Here is a 27,836-nt window from a genome sequence, read left to right on the forward strand (position 1 = left end):
GTTTGTGCTATTGTCTATTCATGAGGTATGATTATTGTGGTATTTTAAAGAAATCGCCGGACAGGCTGATAGCGGATGCCAGAAGAATCTCAGACATGCACTGGGTGTGGGAATATTTCCAGTCTGCACATTCTCCAATTTTCTAACCATTTGCAAAGAACATGCCAATTCTCCAACCATCTAATGAACAGAGACCCTATGCAGTATTCACTGTGACATTAGAAACCTTGGCTCGGCCACTCCTCCACCACAGCTTTACACAGTGCTGGCCCTCGTTTCAGCTTTTTATCACCTCTCCTGGACTCTGCCTTGCCGTGGTGGAGGGGCGTTGTGACTTCGGCGGGAACAACAACTCTCCTGTATGTATGGTGCATGTTGAAGCCAACTAAAGGGAGGCCAGGTATAATGTAAATAACATGTCAAATGGAGAATCTTGTCAGTAATGACTAGCCAAACCCTGACTGATGCTGGTACTTGTAGCTGCTCATAATGTGTTCCTTCATATTATGCAGGCTTATGTAGTGTTGGTACAGAGAGCAGTTATAAGAGGAGCCATGAAACCAAGGGTGTGGCTAGTGATCCACTGGGAATAGAACCTCCACTAACAGCTGCCTCCACTAACAGCTGCATGAATCCTATCCCTGATTAACCCTGTATTATTTGTTGTTTTAGCCTAGCATTAGTGTAGCATGGCATTTTTGGCCACCAGTAGTTACTGTAGGTAGTTAGAATACAGTTATGTTCACTACATTAGTAGTTACAATGCAGGTCTTTTCACTACATTAGTAGTTACAATGCAGGTCTTTTCACTACATTAATAGTTACAATGCAGGTATTTATGAAAGGTCTTTGTTTCTGGCCATTTTGAGCCTGTAATCGAACCCACAAATGCTGATGCTCCACATACTCAGCTAGTCCAATGAAGGCCAGTTTTACTGCTTCTTAAATTAGGACAACAGTTTTCAGCTTTTCTAACATAATTGCAAAAGGGTTTTCTCATGATAAAATAGCCTTTTATAATTCTAAACTTGGATTAGCTAATGCAATGTGCCATTGGAACACAGGAGGGATAGTTGCTGATAAAGGGCCTTTGTACGCCTATGTAGATATTCCATAAAAAATCTGTCATTTCCAGCTACAATAGTGATTTACAAAATTAACAATGTCTACACTGTAGACAATTTTCATCTAAAATGACATACCCAAATCTAACTGCTTGTAGCTCAGGCCCTGAAGCAAGGATATGCATATTCTTGTTACCATTTGAAAGGAAACACGTTGAAGTTTGTGGATATGTTCTCCATGGACTTTAGAGTGTCTCAAAACATTTTGGAATTAGTGTTACAGGATGCAAATGTCTGTTTGAAAAAGCCAGCCTTCACTTTCCTAACTGACTATGTATATTGCTTCCTGACTTCCCTGAAAAGTTGCATATCGCGGTGGCAATTCGATGCTAATGCAGTGCGCCACAGGATGTTTTTATGCTGGTCAAGGGAAGTCAAGTCTGGGGTAAACCAAGGGTGTCACGCCCTGACCTTAGAGATCCTTTTATTTCTCTATTTGGTTAGGTCAGGGTGTGATTAGGGTGGGCATTCTAGTTTTCGTTTTCTATGTTGGCCTGGTATGGTTCCCAATCAGAGGCAGCTGTCTATCGTTGTCTCTGATTGGGGATCATATTTGGGCAGCCTTTCCCCACCTGTTGTTTGTGGGATCTTGTTTTTGTGTAGTGCCTGTGAGCAATCCATTACTTCACGTTTCGTTTGTTTCTGTATTTGTTTTGGTGAGTTTCATTTATTAAACTCTACGTGGAACTCTACGCACGCTGCGCCTTGGTCCATTTATTCCAACGATCGTGACAACGGGCTGTATCTATTCTTAGTTCTACATTTTTTGAATGGGGCATGCTTATTTAAGATGGTGAGGAAAGCACTTTTAAAGAGCAACCAGGCATCCTCTACTGACTGGATGAGGTCAAAATCCTTCCAGGATACCCGGGCCAGGTCGATCAGAAAGGCCTGCTCGCTGAAGTGTTTAAGGTAGTGTTTGACAGTGATGAGGGGTGGTCGTTTGACCGTGGACCCATTACGCACGCAGGCAATGAGGCAGTGATCGCTGAGATCCTGGTTGAAGACAGCAGAGGTGTATTTAGAGGGCACGTTGGTCAGGATGATATCTAAGAGGGTGCCCATGGTTACGGACTTGGTAAGTTCCTTGATAATTTGTATGAGATTGAGGGCATCTAGCTTAGATTGTAGGACAGCCGGGGTGTTAAGCATATCCCAGTTTAGGTCACCTAACAGAACAATCTCTGAAGATAGATGGGGGGGGGGGGGGGGGGGGCATTCAATTCACATATGTTGTCCAGGGCACAGCTGGGGGCTGAGGGGGGTCTATAACACGCTGCAACGGTGAGAGACTTATTTCTGGAAAGGTGGATTTTCAAAGTAGAAGCTTGAATTGTTTGGGCACAGACCTGGATAGTATGACAGAACTCTGCAGTAGATTGCAACTCCACCCCCTTTGGCAGATCCATCTTGTCGGAAAATGTTGTAGTTGGGGATGGACATTTCAGAATTTTTGGTGGCCTTCCTAAGCTAGGATTCAGACACGGCTAGGACATCAGGGTTGGCGGAGTGTGCTAAAACATTGAATAAAACAAACTAAGGGGGGAGGCTTCTGATGTTAACATTCATGAAACCATGGCTTTTACGGTTACAGAAGTCAACAAATGAGAGCACCTTGGGAATAGGTGTGGTGCTGGGGGCAACAGGGCCTGGGTTAACCTCACCAGTGAAACAGAGGAGGAGTAGGATAAGGGTACAGCTAAAGGCTATAAGAACTGGTCGTCTAGTGCGTTGGGGACAGAGAATAAAAGGAGTAGATTTCTGGGCGTGGTATAATAGATTCAGGGCATCATGTACAGACAAGGGTATTGTAGGATGTGAGTACAGTGGAGGTAAACCTAGGAATTGAGTGACGATGAGAATGGTTGCGTCTCTGGAGGCACCGGTTAAGCCAGGTGAGGTCTCCGCATGTGTGAAGGGTGCTGCAAAAGAGTTATCTAAGGCATTTAGGGCGGGGGTGGGGGCTCTATAGTGAAATAAAACAATAATAACTAACCTAAACAGCAGTAGACAAGGCATATTGACATTAGGGAGAGGCATGAGTAGCCGAGTGATCAGGGGGCCGTTCGGTAGTCGCTGCTGCACTACGCGAGCTGGAGACATGGTGACTCAGAAAGCTAGCTGGTCGTGGCCAGCATATGGATCTAAGCCGACGTCGCAGCGAAAAAGCCTGTTGAAACCACCTCGGACGATTACGTCGGCAGACCAGTCGTGATGGATCGGCGGGGCTCCGTGGCGGCAATAAAGGGTCCAGGCCAATTGGAAAAGAGGTATTGTAGCCCAAGAATTAGCTGGTGGACTTCTTCGGCTAGCCGGGAGATGGGCCTAGCTCGAGGCTAGCTCAAGGCTAACTGGTGCTTGCTACAGGACAGAGACGTTAGCCAGGAGTAGCCACTTGGATTGCAGCTAGCTAGCTGCGATGATCCGGTGTAAAGGTCCAGAGCTTGCGGTAGGAATCCGGAGATGTGGTAGAGAAAAAGCAGGTATTGACTGAGCTGAGGCTGGCTGGTGTCCGAGTTAACGGTGAAGACCGCTAGCAGTGGCTAACTGACTACTAGCTAGTAGCTAGTTAGCTGGCCAGCCTCTGATTGGGGTTCCGGTTCTAAAGTTCTAAAGTATAAAATAGCAGATCCGTACCACATTGGGTGAGGCGGGTTGCAGGAGAGTATATTCAGTCCGTAGATGGAAAGTGAGATTAAAATATATGCAAAATATATACGAGGAAAACTATTATTTACACAGGACAAGACGGTACAAGACAAAACACACGTCCAACTGCTACGCCATCTTGGATTACTTACATCCACATGCTAATCGCATTAGCCTACGTTAGTTCAACCATCCCGTGGAAGGGACACTGATCCCAAAGAAGTTTTTAAGTATAGAAATAAGTCAATGTTCCTCTTTCGTTTTTATGCAATTCTGTACATGTTTAACCCAGACTGCATAGAAAAAACAAAAAAGCACTGGGAAAGAGATCTGGGGACTGTACTCGAGGATGAAGAATGGAATAAAGCTATCAATTCCATGAACACTACTTTCTCCTGCAATAGGCTCAGAGAAACCCAGCTTAAAATCATACAAGTTCGACCCAAAGATCTCCCCCATTTTGCAAACCAGGCATTGGGTCTTACTTGCACTGTTTCTGGGCTTGCCCAAACATAGCATTTACTGGAAAACAATCTCTTTTGAATTGAGTACTATGTTAAATTCAAGAATTAACAAAGATCCAGGTTTATTTTTACTCAATGTACATTGTGACCCATCTGGGTTGGACATGATCAATCCTACACGGTAATTAAAGTAGTTGTATTCAAATGGAAGCCACTTATCGATTACGTTCCAGGGGGAGCTTGCCGATATCCTGTCCAGGGGTTTGAATAGCATGTAGGCTTATTGCACTGGGCCGGTGTCTGTCTAAAAAGACAGATCTAACTTAATTTAGCCAATGAAAATGTCTCAATAGAAATAAACAAAACATGTTTTGCATATATGGTTTCGATTAATAAATAAGCTTACAATAATAACAATGACATACAATAATAATAAAACAAATTATTATAAATACAAAAATGTATGAATATATGTTCCAAAATTGCATCCTACTGAATAGCAAGTTGTACAGTAGCCTGCATTTGACCGCATAAACGTCCTTCTGATCTTAGTCCACTACAATATTAAAACGTAATATTAAATTCCTCTTGTAGGCTTTTCACTAAAAGGCATACTCTTTTTCCTCTAACTTTTTAAAAACTTCAATAAAAAAAGCCTCCATTGCATTCAAGGACAAGGCTTTTCTCTCTCTCTCTCTCTCTCTCTCGCTCTCTCTCTCTCTCTCCACATATAAAAGGTAATACATTTGTTAAATGCTAAATATTTAGACTATATTGAAGCGTTAGGTCCAGAGAGGGAGGGACAACAAACAGATACAGAGAGGGAGGGACAACAAACAGATCCAGAGAGGGAGGGACAACAAACAGATCCAGAGAGGGAGGGACAACAAACAGATTTCAGAGAGAGAGGAATAACAAACAGATCCAGAGAGGGAGGGACAACAAACAGATCCAGAGAGAGAGGGACAACAAACAGATCCAGAGAGGGAGGGACAACAAACAGATCCAGAGAGGGAGGGACAACAAACAGATTTCAGAGAGAGAGGAATAACAAACAGATCCAGAGAGGGAGGGACAACAAACAGATCCAGAGAGAGAGGGACAACAAACAGATCCAGAGAGGGAGGGACAACAAACAGATCCAGAGAAAGAACCAGCAGCTGCAGCAACCCCTTCCAGAAATGAGAGCGATTTCAGGTGACAAAGACACTGAAGCTGAATAGCTACCCACACAACAGTTTTGGTACACAGAAAAGGGCATTTCAGCACGGCTGGTTTGAGAAAAACAATTGGGTAGAGTACTCTGTCTACAAAAACACAGCTTTCTGCTTTCCATGTAGAGTTTTTAGCAAAAACAATACATTTGATTATTTTGACAGTAATGGCTGCAAAAATTTGAAAAAAGTTTGTTTATCTTCGGTAAACATGAAATGGCGCAAACACACAGAGACAGTGTTGTGGCATGGCAAAGCTACCAGGCAACTAGCAATCATGGGAACATTGCTTAGATTTTAACATCTGCCCATGCTAGTGATATTGTAGAGAGAAGGGAGTATGTGAGGAGAATTGTTGCGGTCACCTCAATGTTAGGAAGACAGGCACTCTCTTTCTGTGCCAATGATGAATCTAGTGAAAGCACAAATAGAGGGAACTTTCTTGAATGTATGGAGTTTTTGAAGGAGTTTGACTCTTTCCTGCAACGGTACAATACTCCTTAAAATGCGACGTATCTCTCTCCAGAATCTCAGAATGACATGTTGTGCTCTAGAGACTGCGGAAACCATAGTTTCTGAGATGTCAAAGTCTTGAATGTATGCCGTTATGGCGGATGAGGCCAGGGATGGGCAGTCTGAACAGTTGGCTCTGTGTGTTAGGTATGTGGAGTGTATCATTATGGTGGATGAGGCCAGGGATGGGCAGTCTGAACAGTTGGCTCTGTGTGATAGGTATGTGACAGAGGGGACAGTTAAGGAGCGTTTACTAGCACCAGCAGAAATCAAGTCATTTGATGCCTAATCAATAGCAAATGAGTTGCAACAGCAGCTCCAAATGAGAGGGGTAGCAGGCCTAAAGTGCGTTGCACAGACCTATGATGGTGCAGCTGTCATGAGAGTTATCTAAAGGAGGTGTGCAGCACATTTCAGAGTGCTGCATCCGGAGGCAATTTATATACATTGCTATTGTATGCTCATGAGCTTAATTTGGTGTTGTGTCATACTTGCAGGGCTATTCCGGAGGTTGCTGAGTTTTTCAGTTTCTTGGAGAATGTGTATTTGTTTTTCAGTACATCTCTAGTTAACCACCACAAGTTCGAAGAAGCTCAGTCCAAACTTAGAATAGCATCAGCTGAACGTCTGCAGCTCTCAAAGACTCGCTGGGCATGCCAGCTGTGGTCCATAAATGCAGTCCTGGACATTTTAACTGCTATTTTTGATTGTCTGCCATTGGATCCCCATGGCTATTGGTCTGAGAGCAAAGCTTCATATGTTCTCCACCGTGTATTTGCTCCTGATGTTTCAGTCCCTTCTTTCTATAACTGAGGGATTACACAAGTTCCTCCAGAAAGAGACTGGAGACCTGGCAGAAGCTTGTTTCGGCAAACAAGCTGTATGTGACACACTGATAGGCAAACGCACAGATGCATTTGCCACAGAACTTTATGACAGAACCAAAGCACTGAAATTCACAATATTCTAGAGGCAGATGCAGCAAGGAAGCACAAACAAAGTTTAATGGGAGATTTTGTGGTGGAGACCTCCTTGGGGTTTAGGCACAGAATTGTCATTTCCCAAACAATGAAAACAGAGTTGTTGCTCCCTTGCTTGAACAGGATGGTTTGTGAGCTTGACCAGCGATTCTCGACTGTAGATGCAGGTCTGCTCAAAGGCATACAGGCATGCAGCCCCAACTCAAAAACCATCCTAGATACATGCTTAAATGAGTTTGCCAAGCACTACGGTATTGATGTTATAACAGAAGAGATGTTGGTGGCCAGAAACGTTCTTGGCTGGAAAAGAGAGGCTGGATGTCCTCCCAAAGATATGCTTGCTGTGTATAACCTCCTAGATGATCATATGTTTCCTTCCCTGAAGGAAATCATTCAGGTTGCCCTCACATGTGAGCAGCTGCTCCTGTGAAAGGTCCTTTTGTCCACTGCACCGGCTGCACTCCTGGTTGCATAAGACAATGGGTCAGAAAAGGCTTGCAAGTCTTGCAGCCATGTCCATTGAAAAAACACACTACCCTGTTCAAAAAATGCACTACCCTCCCTTGTGCCCAATAAAAAACAACACAACCCTCTCCAAAGCAAAAAAATGTTTGACAACCGTCACCTATTTTGGACTACTCCTCCGCCCTAGTTAATTTCGATCTGTCCCTACTTTTCTAATGGAGATTTTCATCTCTGTTATATGAAACGGCTCACATCAGATGTGTTTTTTACAACAGTGTTTTTTACATTTTGGCAAATGTTTCAAAAAGGTGTATTACATTGTCTGCTTCATTACAGTAGTTGATAGGCTTGCTATTGTGGCATGTTTTTCTGTTGGTCATGTAATTTTACTGTTTAAAAACGAATTTAACCATTTATTATTTAGTAAATGGGGGTTGGTTAGTCAGCAGCAAAATGTATCGACATTTTTAGCCCTAGTTACTCCCCAACCCTGTAAAAAAATCTGTAATCTTTTTTTCCATGTAGTACAACTGCTCTTACCTTCTTTCTCCTTCGTGTTGAAAACAATTACTGAACTGTGGACCAGCTGAATGCTTCAAAGCCATGAAGCCGTGTGGGTTGGGTTGAAGCACTCCAATTTCAGCCATTCCCATGAGGATCATTCCATGGGGACTTTCCAGTGACAGCCTCTCAGCCGCTAGTCTGTGGTTACATGGTCTGTTCTCAGTGTAATAGGATAGCAATCACGTTAGGAGTCTGGGCAGAGGCAGTGTTCTGAATCTGATGTAAAGAGCGGAGGATGTAAACTGTAACTTCTTTGAGGGGAGGATTTTTTGTTGTTATTACAGTGTCTGATGTACTGTGTTTTCTTGTGATATTTTGTAAAAACTTCCTCAGCCTCTCAGTATCACGCCTCTGTTACTGGTTGCACATCACAGGGAGGGAAACACCCCATCTCCATGGAATAGAGCCAAATGGTGGTCAAACATCTTGGCAGGTTTGTGGCGGACCTGAAATCTTGTCAGCCCATGAATGTCATGCACATAACTGCCGGTCTCACTGTAATTGATATAAACACGTTTAGCATCTCCTGGCTTCCACGTATATCCTACAAGCCACAGATGCAGAACTTTGGAACATCTACATTTTAAAAAGTTTAATAAATCCATTTAATATAGCCCACACCATCACAATACATCCATTATTTAATTTAGACAGGTCTAAAGAAACATGATATGAAGAAAATGTCAGCAGAACAGAATAGCATATTCTGAGGTGTCCTTATGTTACGCCCTGATCTGGCTATGCCATATGACTGTGGGCTACACTAGTTCATTTAGCAGACAAGATTTGTAAGGTTATGTATTCGTTTTCTTAGTCAACCTTGTGATCTGTTTCGTTGTGTTCTTGAACGTAGCCCTGTCTTTCATTTTTGTTAATTGATTTCACCTGTGTTAGTTACTCACCTGGTCTCATCAGCTCCTTATTAGTTCAGTTCATTCTGTTCGTGCCTTTGTGAGGTATTGTTCGTTTTGACTCTACTAAGCCTTTTCCTAGCTCGTTTGTGAGAATCAGTTATAGCCTTCGGTCCTAGTTTTGTTTCACCTGCCTGTTTGAATACCTGTGTATGACCATTGCCTGCCTGTGACCACGATTCCTGCCTTCTGCAAAGGCGAAATAAACACCTGCGCAATCTGCGCGTGAATCTACACCTTTTTCTCCCTGAGTATTCATTACAAGATTATAGGCTACACTGGTTGTAAAGGGAATTAATGTGTTTTATTTTAAGAATTTAGCAAAAAAATACAGCAGCGTGAGAAAGCTGTAATCCTCTTTTAAATAGTGGCCAGTCTAAGTACCAATGGACTTATAAAACTGGGTTTATAAGAACACGTTTCACTAGGCTCTGTGCTCTCCCACCGTGTTCCAGGGGTCCTACTGTTCGCCTATAGGCTACGTTTGGAGTTATTTGGCCACTTTAGTTGTGATACAAACCTTGTCAAAACATATACACTGCCTTCAGAAAGTATTCATACCCTTTGATTTATTCAACGTTTTGGTTCAGCCGAATTCAAAATGGATTAAATTGGAGAAAAATGTCTCACCCATCTAAACACAATACCCCATAATGACAAAGAGAAAATATGTTCAAATGTTTTGGGGAAAATGTATCAAAGGAAATCCAGAAATATCTCATTTACATACACTACCGTTCAAAAGTTTGGCGTCACTTAGAAATGTCCTTGTTTTGAAAGAAAATCACTTTTTTTACCATTAAAATAACATCAAATTGATCAAATACCGTGTAGACATTGTTAATGTTGGAAATGACTATTGTAGCTGGAAATGGCTGATGATTAATGGAATATCTACAGAGGCCCATTATCAGCAACCATCACTCCTGTGTTCCAATGGCGCGTTGTGTTAGCTAATCCAAGATTATAATTTTAAAAGGCTAATTGATCATTAGAAAACCCTTTTGCAATTATGTTAGCACAGCTGAAAACTGTGGTGCTGATTAAAGAAGCAATAAAACTGGCCTTCTTTAGACTAGTTGAGTTTCTGGAGCATCAGCATTTGTGGGTTCGATTTTAGGCTCAAAATGGCCAGAAACAAAGACCTTTCTTCTGAAACTCGTCAGTCTATTCTTGTTCTGAGAAATGAAGGCTATTCCATGCAAGAAATTACCAAGAAACGGAAGATCTCGTACAACGCTGTGTACTACTCCCTTCACAGAACAGTGCAAACTGGCTCTAACCAGAATAGAAAGAGGAGTGGGAGGCCCTGGTGCACAACTGAGCAAGAGGAAAAGTACATTAGTGTCTAGTTTGAGAAACAGACACCTCACAAGTCCTCAACTGGCAGCTTCATTAAATAGTACCCGCAAAACACCAGTCTCAACGTCAACAGTGAAGAGGCGACTCCGCGAAGCTGGCCTTCTAGACATAACCCCTCTGTTTCTATTCATAATATCATTAATAAATATAATAACATATCTTTTTTTAAATCCATAAAGAATGTTTTTTTATGAATCAGTATATTTGAGTTTAATCATAACATTTGTTGTAATATTTGTTCTATCTTTTCAGGAGGATAAAACTGAAATTGTTACCAACTTTGTATGGCTTGTTTAAGAAAGGGCAACTCTAAACAAAATGTCATTTCAATTAGTCGGAAATGAGAAGTTATAATCTGTATGAAGGCAAAAAGGCAATATTTGAACAAAGAATTAGCCTTTCTTAATTATCTATTGGTGGACCATTTTGGGTTTAAGTATAACTTATGTATGAGTGAAGCTTTTGGTGAGAGGTTAAAAGCTTTAATATTTAATCATTTTAGCCCCCAATCTCATATTCATTATATAAATAGGCACATTTAATTTTGTCTGGCTTAACATTCCAAATAAAATTAAATATTTTTTGCTCATATGATTTTAAAAAACGAGTCATCTGGAGTAGGCAGTGCTTTTAGTAAGTACGTAAACTGTGATAGGACCAAAGAGTTACAGTTTTTCTCAATTGCTAAAACACTAAAACCCATTGGCTGAACAAAGTTCTCAGTTGCCTGGACTCATTTAGCTAATTATGCAGTCTGTTGTCAATACCTTAAACCATTTCACATGGTAAAACACAATTTGCAGATCTCACTTAGACTTTTCAGCAAAACTCTAAACACATTCTCATTCTCAAAACACATTCTGCACTCTAATGCACATGTCATCCATACTGCTAAACACAAGTGGCAACAATCAAATACAAATAGAGAACACATGTCATTGATTGAACACAACCACTCAAAATTGATTTAACCTGTTTCAAATGATGCGACACAACCAATATAAGCCAGTTCAGAGAGCAAACAGGTTGTTGAAGGTGGGAAGGAGAAAGTCTGAGAATGGATAGAAGAAACTGTGAGAGGACGAGGACGAGTGCATATGCGAGGTGGGTGACGAGGAAGAGGAGGAGGAGGGCAAGAAAGAGGAAGAGGAAGACAAAGAGTGGAAATATCTGATGAAATTCGAGCAACAGTTATAGACCATGTTCTTCCATGTTGCCTCAGGAGGGACAATATTGCTTGTGATGTCGACGAAGTGCTCTGGCCTGACCCAGCCCAAAGACAAGAAGAAGCACATTGATCACATGTTTACTCCTTTGATTTCTGTCCCTTTTAGTATTGTATACTGTAGTACAGTGCATTGTAGGCTGTATACTGTACAATGGACAAATTGTATTGCGCTGAACATTGTGCTTTCCATTTATTAACAGTACTGACTGCTCAATAGATTTTGACTGGTTGCAGGTTCATATCAACAAACAACAAGAATTACAGTATCACAGAGACAAAGGACAAGTTTGTGAGATGCAGGGTACAGTACTGTAAAAATAGGGGTACAAGGAGGAGGAAGAACATAAAACAAAATTGCAAAGATCAAAGCAGAGTAGTAATTTCTGATCAATTTTGAGCTACTATGATAGAACATGTTTTCGTTCATCAAAAGACAATGACGGAAAGATATGAATATTTTTTTAGAGACATTTTTTTCTTCTTCTCCCTGAGAATTGTATGTTTTGAGCAATGTGTTTTCTATTTTTCGGTGTATTGTTTACTGACTGCTTGAGTCAGAGTCGTGTGTATAGGTGGCAGGGGAGTCAGGCGCAGGAGAGTCAAACGGAGTGTAAATGGAGTCTTTTAATATATGTCCACTTGACATGCTCCAAACACTAAAATGTACATACATAAAATAAACATGGGTACGAGGACCTGTCGCGCACCTATACAACAAGAAACAACACTGACATAAAACAATCTCTGACAAAGACATGAGGGGAAACAGAGGGTTAAATACACAACAGGTAATGAATGGGATTGAAACCAGGTGTGTGGGAAGACAAGACAAAACCAATGGAAAATGAAAAATAGATCAATGATGGCTAGAAGACCGGTGACGTCGACCGCCGAGCACCGCCCGAACAAGGAGAGGCAACGACTTCGGCAGAAGTCGTGACAGTACCCCCCCCCCTGACGCGCGGCTCCAGCAGCGCGTCGACACCAGCCTCGGGGACGACCCGGAGGGCGAGGTGCAGGGCGATCCGGATGGAGACGGTGGAATTCTTTTAACATGGAAGGATCTAACACGTCCTCCACCGGAACCCAGCATCTCTCCTCCGGCCCGTACCCCTCCCAGTCCACGAGGTACTGAAGGCCCCTCGCCCGACGTCTCGAATCCAAAATGGATCGAACAGAGTACGCCGGGACCCCCTCGATGTCAAGAGGAGGCGGAGGAACATCACGCACTTCAGCCTCCTGGAGCGGGCCAGCCACCACCGGCCTGAGGAGAGACACATGGAACGAGGGGTTCATACGGTAATTAGTGGGCAGTTGTAACCTATAACATACCTCGTTCACTCTCCTCAGGACTTTAAACGGCCCCACAAACCGCGGACCCAGCTTCCGGCAGAGCAGGCGGAGGGGCAGGTTTCGGGTCGAGAGCCAGACCCTGTCCCCTGGTGCGAACACCGGGGCCTCACTGCGGCGACGGTCTGCGCCAATTTTCTGGCGCCTTATGGCACGCTGAAGGTGGACGTGGGCTGCCTCCCAGGTTTCCTCAGCGCGCCGAAACCAATTGTCCACCGCAGGAGCCTCGGTCTGACTCTGATGCCAAGGAGCCAGAACCGGCTGATACCCTAATACACATTGAAAGGGAGTAAGGTTAGTGGAGGAGTGACGTAGCGAGTTCTGGGCCATCTCTGCCCAGGGCACGAACTTCGCCCACTCCTCCGGCCAGTCCTGCAATAAAACCGCAGAAACCTACCCACATCCTGGTTAACTCTCTCCACCTGCCCATTACTCTCGGGGTGAAAACCTGAGGTAAGACTAACCGAGACCCCCAGACGTTCCATGGACGCCTTCCAGACCCTTGATGTGAACTGGGGACCCCGATCAGACACTATACCCTCAGGCACCCCATAGTGCCGGAAAACGTGTGTAAACAGGGCCTCTGCAGTTTGTAAGGCCATAGGGAGACCGGGCAAAGGGAGGAGACGACAGGACTTCGAAAAAGGTTGTAGCTTACCTCTGGGCAGGTGTCTAGGAGCCTTGCACTGGGCGCACACCGAGCAGGAGGAAACATAAATCCTCACGTCCTTAGCTAAAGTGGGCCACCAGTACCTCCCATCAAGACAGCGCATCGTCCGACCTATCCCAGGATGACCAGAGGAGGGTGACGTGTGAGCCCAATAGATCAATCGGTCGCGGACAGCAGACGGAACGTACAGACGACCAGCTGGACACTCAGGAGGAGAGGGCTCTGCACGTGACGCCCGCTCAATGTCTGCGTCCAGCTCCCACACTACTGGTGCCACCAAACACGAAGCTGGGAGTATGGGAGTGGGATCCATGGACCGCTCCTCTGTGTCATACAGCCGAGACAATGCGTCTGCCTTGACGTTCTGGGAGCCTGGTTTATAAGAAAGAGTAAACACAAAACGAGTGAAAAACATGGCCCACCTTGCCTGGCGAGGATTCATTCTCTTCGCCTGCCGGATGTACTCCAGATTGCGGTGGTCAGTCCAGATGAGAAAAGGGTGTTTAGCCCCCTCAAGCCAATGCCTCCACGCCTTCAAAGCTTTTACGACAGCTAATAGCTCCCGGTCCCCCACATCATAGTTTCGCTCCGCCGGGCTGAGCTTCTTCGAAAAGAAAGCACAGGGGCGAAGCTTCAGTGGCACACCCGAACGCTGAGAGAGCACTGCTCCTATCCCAGCTTCGGATGCGTCCACCTCCACTATGAATGGCAAAGAGGGATCTGGATGAGCCAACACAGGCACCGAGGTAAACAGAGTCTTCAGGTGTCCAAAAGCCCTGTTCGCCTCAGCCGACCACTGCAAGCGCACCGGGCCCCCCTTTAGCAGTGAGGTAATGGGAGCAGCAACCTGACCAAAACCCCGGATAAACCTCCGGTAGTATTTGGCAAACCCTAAAAAACGCTGCACCTCCTTTACCGTGGTTGGAGTCGGCCAATTACGCACGGCTGTAATGCGGTCGCTCTCCATTTCCACTCCTGAAGTGGAAATCCGATGCCCTAGGAAGGAGATGGATTGTTGGAAGAACAAGCATTTCTCAGCCTTGACATATAGATCATGCTCCAACAGGCGACCAAGCACCCTGCGCACTAGGGACACATGCTCGGCGCGTGTAGCGGAGTATATCAGAATATCATCGATATACACCACTACACCCTGCCCGTGCAGGTCCCTGAAGATCTCATCTACAAATGATTGGAAGACTGATGGAGCATTCATTACATTTACATTTAAGTCATTTAGCAGACGCTCTTATCCAGAGCGACTTACAAATTGGTGCATTCACCTTATGACATCCAGTGGAACAGCCACTTTACAATAGTGCATCTAAATCTTTTAAGGGGGGGGGGGCATATGGCATGACAAGGTACTCATAATGACCTGAGGTGGTGCTAAATGCCGTCTTCCACTCATCACCCTTCCGAATACGCACCAGATTGTACGCACTCCTGAGATCCAATTTTGTGAAGAAGCGTGCCCCGTGCATTGACTCAATAACTGTATTTATCAGAGGTAGCGGGTAACTATATTTCACCGTGATTTTATTGAGACCTCGATAATCAATGCACGGGCGTAAACCGCCATCCTTCTTCTTCACAAAAAAGAAACTCGAAGAGACAGGTGAAATGGATGGCTGAATGAACCCCTGACGCAGGGATTCAGAGACATATGTATCCATAGCCACCGTCTCCGCTTGCGACAGGGGATACACGTGACTCCTGGGATATGCAGCGTCTACCAGGAGATCTATCGCACAATCCCCCCGTCGATGGGGTGGTAATTGAGTCGCCTTCTTTTTACAGAAGGCGAGAGCCAGATCGGCATATTCTGGGGGAATGCGCACAGTGGAGACCTGGTCTGGACTTTCCACCGTAGTAGCACCAACGGAAACCCCTAAACACCTACCTGAGCACTCTCGCGACCACCCCGTGAGAGCCCTCTGTGGCCAAGAAACAGTGCGGTTATGACAAGCTAACCAGGGTAGGCCTAGCACCACAGAATACGCAGGAGAATCAATAAGGAAAATACTAATCTTCTCCTTGTGACCCTCCTGTGTTATCATACACAAAGGCGCGGTGACCTCCCTGATAAACCCTGACCCTAATGGTCGACTATCTAAGGCATGAATAGGGAAAGGCATATCCACAGAAACAATAGGGATCCCTAAACTATGAGATAAACTTTTATTTATGAAATTCCTAGCTGCGCCTGAATCTACTAGCGCCTTATACTGGGAATGAAGGGAAAAAAAATCAGGAAAAGTGACAGAGACAAACATTAGTGCAACAGAGGGCTCTGGATGAGAATGGTGCCTACTCACCTGGGGTGATGCCAGACTGCCCTGCCTGCCTTCTCTATTCCCAGAGGAACCAACCCGGCACCGACCAGCAGTGTGCCCTCTGCGACCATAGATGGTGCTCGAGCGGGAACCCCCTCCGGTCTCCCTGCGCACCATCCCTCCCAATTCCATAGGTTCGGGAGAGAGGGTGCGGGAGGATGGAACAACCAGACCCCGATCGAGACGTCCACGAGTAGCCAGCATGTTGTCCAGCCTGATGGACATGTCCACCAGCTGGTCAAAGGTGAGGGTGGTGTCTCTACAGGCCAGCTCCCGACGGACGTCCTCGCGTAGACTACAACGGTAATGGTCGATCAGGGCCCTGTCGCTCCATCCAGCGCCGGCAGCCAGGGTCCTAAACTCCAAAGCAAACTCCTGTGCACTCCTCGTCTCCTGCCTCAGATGATAGAGGAGCTCACCCGCCGCTCTGCCTTTGGATGGGTGGTCAAATACCATCCGGAAATGGCGGGTGAACTCCTTAAAATGGTCCAACGCCGCATCCTCCTCTCTACACACAGCGCTGGCCCACTCCAGGGCTTTCCCGGTGAGGCATGAGACGAGGGCGCAACTCTTCTCACGGTCCGATGGTACTGGGGAGAACGTGGCCAGATACAAGTTCAGTTTTAGGAGAAAACCCTGGCAGCTGGCAGTATCTCCGTTGTATCCCGTGGGTAGGGATAAATGGATCTTGTTAAGTTCAGAAGGAGAAAAAGCGTTCAAAGGAAATCCCGGTTGTGGTGGTGGAGGCGCTGGAAAAACTCCCTGTCTCTCCCAGCGGTCCATATTCTGGACAATGCGATCCATGGCGGCGCTCAGACTGTCAATCTCCTCCGCTTGTTCCATGACGCGTTCCTCTACCTCCATGAGCGAAGTGTCTCCTCCTGCTGACTTCATATTTTTGGTCAGAGATTCTGTCAGAGTCGTGTGTATAGGTGGCAGGGAAGTCAGGCGCAGGAGAGTCAAACGGAGTGTAAATGGAGTCTTTTAATATATGTGCACTTGACATGCTCCAAACACTAAAATGTACATACATAAAATAAACATGGGTACGAGGACCCGTCGCGCACCTATACAACAAGAAACAACACTGACATAAAACAATCTCTGACAAAGACATGAGGGGAAACAGAGGGTTAAATACACAACAGGTAATGAATGGGATTGAAACCAGGTGTGTGGGAAGACAAGACAAAACCAATGGAAAATGAAAAATAGATCAATGATGGCTAGAAGACCGGTGACGTCGACCGCCGAGCACCGCCCGAACAAGGAGAGGCAACGACTTCGGCAGAAGTCGTGACAGTACCCCCCCCCCCTGACGCGCGGCTCCAGCAGCGCGTCGACACCGGCCTCGGGGACGACCCGGAGGGCGAGGTGCAGGGCGATCTGGATGGAGACGGTGGAATTCTTTTAACATGGAAGGATCTAACACGTCCTCCACCGGAACCCAGCATCTCTCCTCCGGCCCGTACCCCTCCCAGTCCACGAAGTACTGAAGGCCCCTCGCCCGACGTCTCGAATCCAAAATGGATCGAACAGAGTACGCCGGGACCCCCTCGATGTCAAGAGGAGGCAGAGGAACATCACGCACTTCAGCCTCCTGGAGCGGGCCAGCCACCACCGGCCTGAGGAGAGACACATGGAACGAGGGGTTCATACGGTAATTAGTGGGCAGTTGTAACCTATAACATACCTCGTTCACTCTCCTCAGGACTTTAAACGGCCCCACAAACCGCGGACCCAGCTTCCGGCAGAGCAGGCGGAGGGGCAGGTTTCGGGTCGAGAGCCAGACCCTGTCCCCTGGTGCGAACACCGGGGCCTCACTGCGGCGACGGTCTGCGCCAATTTTCTGGCGCCTTATGGCGCGCTGAAGGTGGACGTGGGCTGCCTCCCAGGTTTCCTCAGCGCGCCGAAACCAATTGTCCACCGCAGGAGCCTCGGTCTGACTCTGATGCCAAGGAGCCAGAACCGGCTGATACCCTAATACACATTGAAAGGGAGTAAGGTTAGTGGAGGAGTGACGTAGCGAGTTCTGGGCCATCTCTGCCCAGGGCACGAACTTCGCCCACTCCTCCGGCCGGTCCTGGCAATAAAACCGCAGAAACCTACCCACATCCTGGTTAACTCTCTCCACCTGCCCATTACTCTCGCGGTGAAAACCTGAGGTAAGACTAACCGAGACCCCCAGACGTTCCATGAACGCCTTCCAGACCCTTGATGTGAACTGGGGACCCCGATCAGACACTATATCCTCAGGCACCCCATAGTGCCGGAAAACGTGTGTAAACAGGGCCTCTGCAGTTTGTAAGGCCATAGGGAGACCGGGCAAAGGGAGGAGACGACAGGACTTCGAAAAAGGTTGTAGCTTACCTCTGGGCAGGTGTCTAGGAGCCTTGCACTGGGCGCACACCGAGCAGGAGGAAACATAAATCCTCACGTCCTTAGCTAAAGTCAAGACAAAACCAATGGAAAATGAAAAATAGATAAATGATGGCTAGAAGACCGGTGACGTCGACCGCAGAGCACCGCCCGAACAAGGAGAGGCAACGACTTCGGTAGAAGTCGTGACAGCTTGAGAGTGCATATCATTTTGATCACTTTGTTTATAATTTGAGAGCAGTGTTTTATTTTGAACATAGGTAAAACTGTTTTGAGGTGAATGTTTCATTTTGCGAGAGGAGTCAGAGGCTATGTAAATAGTGCTTGAAGATTTCAGAAATTGTGTTTTAGCAGAGAGGCAGAGAGAGAGAGAGAGATGAAGTTGTATCTCTTTGTCCTATGAAGTTTGGTAGCCTTAGCATAGTAAAATACACTGCTCAAAAAAATAAAGGGAACACTTAAACAACACAATGTAACTCCAAGTCAATCACACTTCTGTCAAATCAAACTGTCCACTTAGGAAGCAACACTGATTGACAATAAATTTCACATGCTGTTGTGCAAATGGAATAGACAAAAGGTGGAAATTATAGGCAATTAGCAAGACACCCCCAAAAAAGGAGTGATTCTGCAGGTGGTGACCACAGACCACTTCTCAGTTCCTATGCTTCCTGGCTGATGTTTTGGTCACTTTTGAATGCTGGCGGTGCTCTCACTCTAGTGGTAGCATGAGACGGAGTCTACAACCCACACAAGTGGCTCAGGTAGTGCAGTTCATCCAGGATGGCACATCAATGCGAGCTGTGGCAAAAAGGTTTGCTGTGTCTGTCAGCGTAGTGTCCAGAACATGGAGGCGCTACCAGGAGACAGGCCAGTACATCAGGAGACGTGGAGGAGGCCGTAGGAGGGCAGCAACCCAGCAGCAGGACCGCTACCTCCGCCTTTGTGCAAGGAGGTGCACTGCCAGCGCCCTGCAAAATGACCTCCAGCAGGCCACAAATGTGCATGTGTCAGCATATGGTCTCACAAGGGGTCTGAGGATCTCATCTCGGTACCTAATGGCAGTCAGGCTACCTCTGGCGAGCACATGGAGGGCTGTGCGGCCCCACAAAGAATGCCACCCCACACCATGACTGACCCATTGCCAAACCGGTCATGCTGGAGGATGTTGCAGGCAGCAGAATGTTCTCCACGGCGTCTCCAGACTCTGTCACGTCTGTCACATGTGCTCATGTGCTCAGTGTGAACCTGCTTTCATCTGTGAAGAGCACAGGGCGCTAGTGGCGAATTTTCCAATCTTGGTGTTCTCTGGCAAATGCCAAACGTCCTGCACGGTGTTGGGCTGTAAGCACAACCCCCACCTGTGGACGTCGGGCCCTCATACCACCCTCATGGAGTCTGTTTCTGACCGTTTGAGCAGACACATGCACATTTGTGGCCTGCTGGAGGTCATTTTGCAGGGTGCTGGCAGTGCACCTCCTTGCACAAAGGCGGAGGTAGCGGTCCTGCTGCTGGGTTGTTGCCCTCCTACGGCCTCCTCCACGTCTCCTGATGTACTGGCCTGTCTCCTGGTAGCGCCTCCATGCTCTGGACACTACGCTGACAGACACAGCAAACCTTTTTGCCACAGCTCGCATTGATGTGCCATCCTGGATGAAATGCACTACCTGAGCCACTTGTGTGGGTTGTAGACTCCGTCTCATGCTACCACTAGAGTGAGAGCACCGCCAGCATTCAAAAGTGACCAAAACATCAGCCAGGAAGCATAGGAACTGAGAAGTGGTCTGTGGTCACCACCTGCAGAATCACTCCTTTTTTGGGGGTGTCTTGCTAATTGCCTATAATTTCCACCTTTTGTCTATTCCATTTGCACAACAGCATGTGAAATTTATTGTCAATCAGTGTTGCTTCCTAAGTGGACAGTTTGATTTGACAGAAGTGTGATTGACTTGGAGTTACATTGTGTTGTTTAAGTGTTCCCTTTATTTTTTTGAGCAGTGTATATTATTGTAATGCATTTTTCTTCTTGGCTTTTGAAAGTAAAAAATAGCTATTTTTTTCAAACGTGCTGAAAAATGTTGGAGCTCATCTGCTCATGACCTCTCTCCTCTCTCTCTCTGAATTAAATTACATTCAAAGGGCTTTATTGGCATGTGAAACATATGTTTACATTTCCAAATAAAGTGAAATAGATAATTAACAAAAGTGAAATAACAATCAAAAATGAGCAGTAAACGCTACAGTTACAAAAGTTTCAAAGAATAGAAACATTTCAAATGTCATATTATGTCTATGTACAGTGTTATAACGAGTACAAGAGGGAAAATCTGTCTAAAACCACACAAACCCCCCTCTCTCTGAAACCACACATCCTGTATCAGTTTGATGCCTCCCACTCTATGCATGATTGTCTCATACCCTCTGTATCTTAGTCTCACATACAGTTGTCAACAGTTATATGGGAAAGTACACACATAAACTAACAAAACGTATAGTTACCCATGGATCGCATGAACAAATAGGTAGACTCTTAAGTTGATAATTTCATCCCAAATGTAAAGACAAATAAACTCAACTAAATGGTCAAAAGCATTGAAAAACACCAAGTGATTTAATGTGATTGAGTCAATGTGAAACTGATGTTAATGTCATGTACTACATTCTACACTGAGGTAGTTCAGAGTGTAGTATGTTCTGGGGTGTCAGACCCCTTAGAGTTGCAATACGTTATGTGGTTTCGTTTATGAAATGACAGTGAGAAATACAGAGAGGTTAGATAGAAGGGCTTTAGATAATAAAACATTTAATATAATCTATTTCTATGGCTCAGGCAGAGTGGCCAAGACAGGGCTCAAATCCCCGTTATTCACTAGGCCAGACTCCTGCACTCTCTTGGTGCATTTCCACTGATGATTTACCACAATGTTTTTCTCAAAAGGCTCTGACTTTTCTGTTTCCATCTACGTGGGCCGGTACCCGTGTCTCACTGGGCCATGGCTTCGGCGGACCTGCTCAGACTTGGAGCCAAGGCAAGACCTGGGTACATTTCAGCTGGCATTTACATAACAATGTCGTCTAACTGAATTTGACCACGTTCTCAAAAAAGCAACAGTCTTGAATGATGTAGAGGTTGTTGATTCTGCTTGCCACAAGTCTTTGGTGTCACACTCCTGATGGAAACATAATAACACTGGAGCTATCATTAACATTAAATTCTGGTGACATTTGTCACGCCCTGACCTTAGTTTTCTTTGTTTTCTTTATTATTTTGGTTAGGTCAGGGTGTGACGAGGGTGGTATGTGTGTTTTTGTCTGGTCTAGGGTTTTTGTATGTCTAGGTTGTGTGTGTAGTCTAGGCATACGTAGGTCTATGGTGGCCTGGATTGGTTCCCAATCAGAGGCAGCTGTTTATCGTTGTCTCTGATTGGGGATCCTATTTAGGTTGCCATTTTCCAGTTTGGTTTGTGGGTGATTGTCTATGTTGATGTTGCATGTCTGCACTCGTTATTATTAGCATCACGTTCTATGTTATTTTGTATAGTTTGTAATAGTTTGTTTCGGTGTTCTTTGGTTGTCATTAAATAAGATGTATTCACATCACGCTGCGCTTTGGTCTCCTCACTATGACGATCGTGACAGAATCACCCACCACAAACGTACCAAGCAGCGTGGTAAGGAGCAGCAGCGTTATCTGGAATCATGGACATGGGAGGAGATTTTGGACGGCAAGGGACCCTGGGCACAGGCTGGGGAGTATCGCCGTCCGTAGGAGGAATTGGAGGCAGCGAAGGCTGAGCGAAGACACTATGAGGAGTTAGCACAACAGGCACGAGAGGCAGCCCCACATTTTTTGGGGGGGACACACGGGGTGATTGGCGGAGTCAGGCGAGAGACCTGAGCCAACTCCCCGTGCTTACCGGACGCGGCGTGGCACTGGTCAGACACCGTGTTATGCGATGAAGCACACGGTGTCGCCAGTGCGCGCTCATAGCCTGGAGTGCTATATGCCAGCCCCCCGCAAGTGCCATGCGAGAGTGGGCATCCAGCCAGGGCGGATTGTGCCTGCGCAGCCCGTTTGGTCTCCGGTGCGCCGTTTCGGTCCCGGGTAACCTGCGCTTCCGCTGCGTACTGTGTCTCCAGGGCGGTGGGAGGGTGCAGTTCGCCCTATGCCTGCCCTCCGCCCGTGCCGGGCGAATGTGGGCAATGAGCCTAAGGGAGAGGTGCGTGTGGTATGCACCAGATCTCCAGTGCTCCCCCAACACCCGGTTCGATCTGTGCCTGCACTCTGGAGGGTCCGGGCTAAAGTGGTCATCCAGCCTGAAGGAGTGGTGCCAAGGCTGCGCACCAGAGCTCCAGTGGTCCCCCACAGCCCGGTCTATCCGGTGCCTCCTCCACGTACCAAGCCTCCTGTAGGTCTCTCCAGCCTGGTGGGCCCTGTGGCATCCCCCGCACCAGGCTGTCTCTCCGTCTCCTCCCTCCAGGTTCTCCCTCCAGTCCGGAGCTGCCAGAGCCGCCCGTCAGTCCAGAGCCGCCCGTCAGTCCGGAGCTGCCAGAGCCGCCCGTCAGTCCGGAGCTGCCAGAGCCGCCCGTCAGTCCGGAGCTGCCAGAGCCGCCCGTCAGTCCGGAGCTGCCAGATCCGCCCGTCACTCCGGAGCCGCCAGAGTCGCCCTTCACTCCGGAGCTGCCAGAATCACAGCCCCTCAGTCCAGAGACGCCCCTCAGTCCAGAGGCGCCCCTCAATCGAGAGGCACCCTCTACGAGGGTCTTCAGTCCGGGGCCTGCTGCGAGGGTCCGCTGAGACCTTAGTTATCTTTGTTTTCTTTATTATTTTGGTTAGGTCAGGGTATGACGAGGGTGGTATGTGTGTTTTTGTCTGGTCTAGGGTTTTTGTATATCTAGGTTGTGTGTGTAGTCTAGGCATACATAGGTCTATGGTGGCCTGGATTGGTTCCCAATCAGAGGCAGCTGTTTATCGTTGTCTCTGATTGGGGATCCTATTTAGGTTGCCTGTTTCCAGTTTGGTTTGTGGGTGATTGTCTATGTTGATGTTGCATGTCTGCACTCGTTATTATTAGCGTCACATTCGTTTGTTATTTTGTATAGTTTGTAATAGTTTGTTTCGGTGTTCTTTCGTTGTCATTAAATAAGATGTATTCACATCACGCTGCGCTTTGGTCTCCTCACTACGACGATCGTGACAACATCCTTGTGTCGGGGTAAGTCTAGATGGATAAGCACCATCTGTGGTTTCTGAGCAGACCACTGGCATGGTGTAGCACTTGCGTCTTGGTCTAATGGTTAAGACGTTGGTTTTGGGAGCGAGACAACAGTGGTACGAATCTCAACAGTTACCCCGCTTCTTAACAGATATTAGATTAGATTTGTTTATTAGTCACATGCACAGGGTCGCAGATGTAATTGCAGGGTATAGTGAAATTCTTATGCTTCGAGCTCCGGCCTGGACAATTCCAGTCCTCAGGGGCCTGATTGGTGTCAGACGTTTCCCCCATCCCTAGCAAACACACCTGATTTAAACAAATTGAAATTTTAACTGAAGATCATGATTAGTTGATTATTGGAGTCAGGTGTGTTAGCTGGGGCTGGGGCAAAAGTGTGACACTAATCAGGCCCCCGAGGACTGGAGTTGCCCAGGCCTGCACTAGGCAGTGTCTGTTCCCCACCGATGGACACCACCCCCCAATGGACATTTATCATTGATACAGTTGTAAATAATTAATTTGGACGTTTAGGATGTGAAAGTCATCTTGAAATAGAAATGTGAGCACACAGTAAATCACTCAGTAATAAAATGCTCAGTGGGTATGTGTGATGTCTCGAAGTTCAATGGCTTTGATGTTTCAGAGAAACTCACTTCTGTGCTTCTCTCTCATACGACCACTTCCTCTGTTCTCCCTCCTCCTCAGACTAACGACATGTGAAACTAATCTCTGACTCTAAAGTTCCACTCCACTCTGTCCATTTCTCTCTCTGTCAGTCAGTCACGTCCAAGGTCGTCATGGAAACTCTCCTGTCCTGGGACCTAGTGTCTGTTGTCATCATGCTGGTCCTTGTCTGTACAGGTAAGTTACAGTGGATGACCATAGTACAGTATGTATGTATGTATGTGTGTGCCTGCCTGCCTGTGTTCGGTTTGCATTCTTATTTCTTAAAAGGATAAAAAAAATCTCACACTGTCCTTTAAAGTAAAGTACTTACAACATTGTCTTTCTTGTTTTCTGTCCCATAGAGTCAGCAGGTGACTCAACAAAATATCAGAAAAATAAATCAGCTTCTTTGGGAGAAATTGTTACTTTGGTTTGCAATAACTCAGAGACGAATGCATCATACATCTGGAAGAAGGACACCGTTCTCATTTTCTCTCATAGTGACACACTGAATAAAACTGAAAGAAAATTCACCTCTGACAGGATGAGTGTTGATCCATCTACGAAGCTGACTATCTTTAATGTACAGCTAAATGACACCGGGAGCTACAGCTGTCAAATAACAGATGATCAAAGTGGTGTACGGACAATGGAGTGGAATATGACCATCACTAATAACCTCACAGGTAATGGAAGTAATGTTTTGTTTATACTGTAACATGTGGAGAAGAAACTGTACTCTGTAATGCCAGATATAAATATGCACATTTCTGAAGTTGAATTTTGACCAGAAACAAAAATGTCAATTGTGATAATTATTGCAAACAATCAATACTGAATGTTATTATTTTGTTATTATCTCCCATTGTTTTTACTATATTGTTATAAAGCAAAGGAATATAACACTGGTTTTAGACTTGTCAACTCTCCTGAAAACCACAATTGTTTCTGTCTTAACACAAATCATGCTGAACATGGCATACGGAGGTTAATGCTCTTCACAATTCCATCTGCTATTGGAGGAGTGGTTCTCTGCATTAACATCTGCTGTATGGTCTGGCTGTGTAGGTGAGTAGCTCAAAGTAGTGTACCTCAGCTCAGTTCAATCACATCTGCATTGCCTAAAGCACTGTGGTCTAATATTGTGTTTGTAGCTGATTAGGAGTTATAGTTTCAATCATATGACTAATTCATGTTACCTTGTTTCTGCAGGAAACGAATACCGGAACAGACAAGTCATTGTGATAGGCACGGAGAGGTCAGTAGCTTAATTCAGATGGGTTGGGTTAAATGAGGAAGACACATTTCGGTTGAATGCATTCAGTTGTGGTACTAACTGACTAGGTATCCTCTATCCCTTTCCATTCAGCACTAGATCATTACTAAACGAAGTGGCTGTGTGAGTTGTGTTTGTCCCACCAGCAGGATGCCTTTTCCCGTTTTCTAAAACTCATTATGTTCTGTACATTTGTTTCTTTCACAAACTAAACACTTTACGCAGCCTCCTGCTTAGGTTTATGTTGTCTTGAAAATGTACAGAATGTTAAGGGTTTCAGAAAGTTATCCTGGGGTTGGGGCGATTAGAGGTCGCGCAGCCTCTGCGTTTTCTAAAAGGCCAGAATATGAATACGGAGTTTTATACCCCGTCACACCCCTCTGGAAGTTATTTCTCAAAACTATAGGGTCGTCACTAATTAAAACAGCAACAAAGTCATAATGTGATTTTAAACCGAACCTTAACCCTAACCTTAACCATATTGCTGACCTTATGCTTAAAACTAAGCTTAAATTAAGACCAACAAGCACATTTTGTGGCTGTAGTAACTAGTGGAAACCAGACTTAGGATACAAATCACGTTCTGCCCATGCGATATTTTACACACACATTCAAGTTGCTCTCCTTCCTCTACGCTTTAGGCTACTCACCCTCTTCTAAACAATCGACCAATTTTGATCATGATGATTTAGCCTATGTCTCTGCCTCATATTTCTGAACAGCTGAAATAAAAAAACTTGGTGGCGATTCCAAAAACATATACATTGATTGTACAAAACATTAGAAATATGACAGACTGACCAGTTGAATCCAGGTGAAAGCTGTGATCCATTGTTGGTGTCACTTGTTAAATCAACTTCAGTCAGTATACATGAAGGGGAGGAGACAGGTTAAAGACGGATTCTTAATAAGCCTTGAGAAAATTGTAACATTGATTGTTCACAGTTGAAGCCGGAAGTTTACATACACCTTAGTCAATTACATTTAAACTCAGTTTTTCAATTCTTGACATTTAATCTTCGTAAAAATTCCCTGTTTTAGGTCAGTTAGGATCACCACTTCATTTTAAGAATGTGAAATGTCAGAATAAAAGTAGAGAGAATGATTTATTTATTTCATCACATTCCCAGTGGGTCAGAAGTTTACATTCTGTCACGACTTCCGTGGAAGTTAGTCCCTCTCTTTGTTCGGGCGGTGTTCGGCGGTCGAAGTCAAGACCTTCTAGCCATCGCTGATCCATTTTTCATTTTCCATTGGTTTTGTCTTGTCTTCCATCACACTTGGTTTCAATCCCATCAATTACATGTTGTGTATTTAACCCTCTGTTTCCCCTCATGTCTTGTTCGGTGATTGTTTGTTGTATGTTTTGTGCAAGTCATGTTCTGGTGTGCGGCGGGTTATGTACCCTTTTATATTATTTTTGTATATACTGGTTTTCGGAATTTTTTTGCATTTATTAATAGAGCGTTAGCCCATAGTTTAGGGATCCCCATTGTTCCCGTGGATGTGCCTTTCCCCATTCACGCCTTAGATAGTCGACCATTAGGGTCAGGGTTGATTAGGGAGGTCACCGCTCCTTTGGGCGACGCAGGGGGGTCATACGGAGAGAATTAGTATTTTCCTACTCCACCTGCGTTTCCCGTTGTGCTGGGCCGATCCTGGTTAGCTTGTCATAACCCCACTGTTTCTTGGCCACAGAGGGCTCTCACGGGGTGGTCGCGCGAGTGCTCAGGTAGGTGTTTAGGGGTTTCCGTTGGTGCAACTACGGTGGAGAAAACAGACCAGGTCTCCACCGTGCGCATTCCCCCTGAATATAACGATTTGACTCGATTACCACCTCATCGACAGGGCGATTGTGCGATAGATCTCCTGGTAGACGCTGTACTTCCCAGGAGTCATGTGTTTCTCCTCACAGGCGGAGACGGAGGCTATGGAAACATATGTCTCCGAATCCCTGCGTCAGGGGTACATTCGGTTTTCCACTTCACCAGCCTCCTCAAGTTTCTTTTTTGTGAAGAAGGAGGGAGGTCTGCGCCCGTGTATTGACTATCGGGGTCTTAACCTGTCTGGCACCGGGGTTCCGCTAGCGGAACTCCTCCCACATTCCACTGAAAAGGCAGAGCGTGAAATTCAAAAAATATTTTTGAGAAATATTTAACTTTCACACATTAACAAGTCCAATACAGCAAATGAAAGATACACATCTTGTGAATCCAGTCAACATGTCCGATTTTTAAAATGTTTTACAGCGAAAACACCACATATATTTATGTTAGCTCACCACCAAATACAATAAAGGACAGACATTTTTCACAGCACAGGTAGCATGCACAAAGCCAACCTAACTAACCAAGAAACAACTTCATCAGATGACAGTCTTATAACATGTTATACAATAAATCTATGTTTTGTTCGAAAAATGTGCATATTTGAGGTATAAATCAGTTTTACATTGCAGCTACCATC

This window comes from Salvelinus namaycush, chromosome 13 (genome assembly GCF_016432855.1).
Source record: "Salvelinus namaycush isolate Seneca chromosome 13, SaNama_1.0, whole genome shotgun sequence".
NCBI classification, from domain to species: domain Eukaryota; kingdom Metazoa; phylum Chordata; class Actinopteri; order Salmoniformes; family Salmonidae; genus Salvelinus; species Salvelinus namaycush.